Consider the following 4,839-nt stretch of genomic DNA (forward strand, 5'->3'; position numbering starts at 1 on the left):
GGGGGGCGAAGCTGAGTGTGAAAGAGGATGAGGAAGGGCTAGGAATGCCAGACAGAAACACTCCTGAAGACAATGAATGATAAAATACTGGCTTTGTGCTCTCTCTGGAAGGATTTGTCACTTTTGAGTGAACTTAGTGTCAATTTGGGTGAACTTTTGGGGTGTCACTTCCCCTGTTATCTCTCTGTTATACCACTTCCCACATGGTTTACAGCTGGTTCTTTGTGTGCCTGACTCTGGGAGCTCTTGTCTTATTTATCTAGGGCCCAGAGCGAACATCAGTCAAAATCCTGGATGCTGTATGGATGGAGGCATGTTCCTGGGCACCACTTCCCTGTTCTCTCACTTCCCACACACATTCCTTTGACCCTTTATCTCATCTGGGTATTGTTACTTCATCTATCAGGCTGACAAGTCATCATAAAATCACGAGGCTGACTTTTTTCTGACTAATCAGAGCCTGTAGAGCAGTCACCTCAAAAACGTTATCTACTGCTTCCCCACTCTGAATTCTGAAGGAAGTTTCAGGAATCCCTACAGTGATGCCATCCTGTTCCTTTGACTACTCCTGAGGGTGACAAATCTTTGCCTTGTTAAGTTGGATGGAATTTTTGGAAATAGCTAACAGTCAACGGCTTTGGCTTCAAAGCTGGTGACTAAAGTGGGTGATGAAGCTGGGTCATTCTGGGGACAGAAATGAGATGTGATCAGGAACAAATGAGCCTGAGATTATTCCATAGTTTAAAGTTATCCCCGGGGACAGCCCAAAGGAGCCCCTAATGCAGCGGTTCTCAACCTGTGGGTCGCGACCCCTTTGGGGGTCGAACGACCCTTTCACAGGGGTCGCCTAAGACCATTGGAAAACACATATATTACATATTGTTTTTGTGATTAATCACTATGCTTTAATTATGTTCAATTTGTAACAATGAAATTGGGGGTCACCACAACATGAGGAACTGTATTAAAGGGTCGCAGCATTAGGAAGGTTGAGAACCACTGCCCTAATGGAAGCAGACAGCATCATCTGAACATGGTTATCCACCCCAAAAGTGACTACCGTTAAAAGGCCCATGCAGCATTGGGCAAGAAAGTTCTGCTCACTCATTTTGGCTGTGGTTGTCATTCTTTCAGATCCTTTGGGAATCTGATAAAAGCTCTGGACCCTCTGTCCAAACAAATGCTCATGAGGCCACCATTTGCATATAAGTTCAGGGGGCCCATGGACCAATCCAAGGGCCCCAGGTAAGAACTTCTGTGTGGAATGAACACACTAACGAGACTGGAGGCACTGGAGAACAACAGTAGGGTTTTCTTGGTTTCTTTGTTTCTGCCTCACACCCCACAACGAGCCCAGCCGGGAGCTAGGATGGAACAGAATTTCTGAAAATAGTCTGTGAAGGACTTGTGCCATCTTCTTCACTCCGAGATTACCTTTGCAGGAGAGAGGCCTGCAGCCCTCCCACCTCAGCTGGGCAGCGCAGTCTGAGTTGCGGTTCTCAGAATGACTGCCTTTCAACCTCCACAAGGTTCTTGCAGAGAAAGCAGGAAAGAGCCAGGTGGCTGCCATTAGACTTGGGGGAGGGGCAGCAGGCCAGGATTGACTTGACTTTGGGTGCACAAGGGCCGGGCAGACCAGATCCCCTCAGTCCTGGACTCGGCTCTCCTTGGTGCCCTTCCCTTCAGACACCTGCAGGAGTGCTCTGAGCAGCCCCCAGGGCACGGGGAGGGGGGGTGAAGGGGGGGCGGGTAAGCAAGGGCTATGAGGCCTTGTGGCCACAAGAGGGACCCATTTGTTCTGTAAGGACAAGGCGTCTGGCTGGAGTCGTGACTCCCGCCTCCATCCTACACCCACGCAGTTCTCCCGGTCCTGTTGGGTGCTGACTGCAGAGTGAGGATGCAGCATGGGGTGCAGGGCCAGGCCTCCGCTCTGGGACCCTGGCTCAGTGGCCACCAGCAGAGACAGGCTCTCCCCCAGCCACCTGCTTCTACCCAGGCGGGTGCAATGGACAAATGGCCCAGGACATCGTCCTCCAGGCTGGCCCGGCCACTCCCAGTGCCTCTGAGCTCTCAGGCCTTTTGTAAGGTGTGCTTCATTCCCCTTTTCTTTTCTTTCTTTAAGGCAAAAGCAACCCCAGTTCAAAGGGGAACATGAGAAAACTCAGACAGGCAAAGGACACCTGTAACCAGGCCACCTCAGATACCCCTGGTCACCACCAGAGGCGTCCATCCTGCCCAGCACCTCACAGACTAAGCTCCCCAGGAGGCTTTTGGGGAGAATGGGGTGCATTGGTGTCAGGGGCATCTCAGCAGTTTGTGTAGTGCTGGGAGATGCCTCCCGAGGTCCGGGTCACAGGCGCAGGGAAGGAGAAATAGGTGGCTGGGGAGGGAAGGGAAGGGCCGCTAGCCCACAATGAGCTCCGCTGTCCGGCCAGGTGCTCACAGCGCCATCCTGCCTTGACTCCGAGCAGGCTGAGGCCAGGCCATTCCTGCTTTGATGCTGGGGAAACTGATCCAAGAGGGACCACGTCATCCCACAGGGTGACGGGGCCAGACCTGAAGCCAGGACTGTCTCGCTCCAGAAGCTGACAGTGTTACAAGACCTCAGGGCCTCTCAGGCTCGGAGAATGCGGCCCCACCCTGCACCCCAGCCCCCACTCCCAGCATCTGCACCATCCCAGGGGCGGCAGGGCAGCCCAGGTGGAGCGTCTGCTGTCCTTTGCCCCCAGGGCCCGGTTTCGCAGCCCCTGCCCAGCCCAGCCTCAGGAGGCCCGGAGCAGGAGGGAGGGCTGTGCCTTAGAGAAGGTCCTGGCAGAGACTGCGGAAGCCGCTCCGCAGGGCCTCGCTCTGCGTGGGGGCAACTCTGCACTGGGCGGCTCTGCAGAATGGTCCACGGAGACTGACCCTCTGCTCTGGAAAGGGGGCCCTGGCGCCCTTCTTGGGGGGCAGACAGCTCTGAGAACAAGGCCCCCACCCACCCCCTTCTTTCCCGGCCTCCCTTTCTCAGGACACCTCTTCCCAGACTCAGCCTTGAGGCCCAGGGAGAGGCTCCCCTGGTTGCCAGGGCAACGGCTCCATTGTTCCCCAGCGGGTGTTTAGCTGCCAGGCCCCCTCAGTCACTGAACCCGCTCTCCCCACCGTTCTAGAGGCAGTGGGGCCCACAGGGCCCCATTCTGCTCGGAAGAGCCTCTTTGTCAGGTCAGCGTGCAGAGGAGGGGGGGACGGGCCGACTGGTCACCATGCCAACATCCTGTGGGGAGGGAGGGTACAGGGGGGCGGGGGCCATCAGACATTCCGCATAGTGACAGGGCGGCCTAGCTCCTGGGTCACCCTCCAGGGGCCCTGCTGGTGGCACCGCCAGGAGCCGCAGGGTCCACTGCGGGAGAGGATGTCTGAGCTCCCTGCTTTTTCACAGTGTGCTCCATTTTCGCTTGGTTAAGCAAAGCTTGGGGCTTAGGCTTTCTCTTCCTCGCCCTGAATTTTCAGCAGCAGGCTGGGTCCCGCCACCCAGCCTGAGTGAGGCCACAGTCCCTCCTCCATTCACTCATTCACTCCCTCTGTCGCGTTCATTCAACAACATCCCCTGAGGCGGACTCAGGGCCTTCCCGCAAGATGCATGTTACTGAAACCACTTTCTAGGAGAAACTGTTACTCAAAAAGATAAATGGCACAAGGTGCGCAAAATATTGTCCGAGGCAGGATTCGATCTCAGGTCTGCTTGGTACCAACTTTAAGAAGCGATTGTTCTCCCCGCCACTGACAGTATATTGACTACTCTGTGCACACTACGTAGGTTGTTTATGGACTAAAAATAAAGCCATTTACGAGGAATTTAAGGCCAGGATGTCTTGAACATAGCAGTTCTTACTAAGTATGCAATGGATGGATGGATGGATGAACACAGTCAGGGTAACTTCTCGGTATTAAGGCCAATAACCTAGAAGACAGCCATTCACTCACTTAATTCATTCATTTGTACGTTCATTCAGTAAATGAGTCCTGAGGACTTCTGTGTGCTAGGCACCATGCTGGGCATTGGGGACATGATGAAAACAAGACAGATATCTGGTTCCACGTCTGGTGAGAGAGGCCAGGCAAGGAAACTGCCCGTCACAGTGCAGGGTGGTGAGAGCTATGACGGGCAAGGCCAGGGCTGACCTCAGTGGCATTTCTCATCTTCTCAACCCCTGAGTCACAGACTCTCTGAGCCGAAACAGATCCTAATTCAGTTTGTACCTGCTTTGGCCATTTCATGTATCACTGTCACCATTTTTGCCATATCTGTATACCCCTTGCTGTGATGTCTTTAAACTGACTCACTTATTAAGCTCTTAAAAGATTTACATAAGATGGAAACTTTACATCACTACCAGACATAGAAGGTCAGCATCATGGATAAAATCAATTCACTGTAATCAAAATAGTGTTATTAAGTCCTGGGGAGATAATGCTGATGGAGTAGGCCCTGATTCTAAGACCCACTCCCTTATTTAAGAAGGATGTTCAGTGAGGTGATAAAAACATGGGCACCAAGTGGTTCCTTCTCGTGGACTTAAAAGGCTTAAATAAGAGCCCTACCTGGTTTGGCTCAGCGGATAGAGTGTCGGCCTGCGGACTGAAGGGTCCTGGGTTCGATTCCGGTCAAGAGCATGTACCTGGGTTGCGGGCGCATCCCCAGTGGGGGGCATGCAGGAGGCAGCTGAATCAATGTTTCTATCTCATCGATGTTTCTAACTCTCTATCCCTCTCCCTCTCCCTTCCTCTCTGTAAAAAAATCAATAAAATATTTTTTTTAAAAAGGCTTAAAAGAGAATTAAAAGGGGGAGGAACTGTTCTTAG

Source organism: Myotis brandtii, unplaced genomic scaffold, assembly GCF_000412655.1.
Source record: "Myotis brandtii unplaced genomic scaffold, ASM41265v1 scaffold324, whole genome shotgun sequence".
NCBI classification, from domain to species: domain Eukaryota; kingdom Metazoa; phylum Chordata; class Mammalia; order Chiroptera; family Vespertilionidae; genus Myotis; species Myotis brandtii.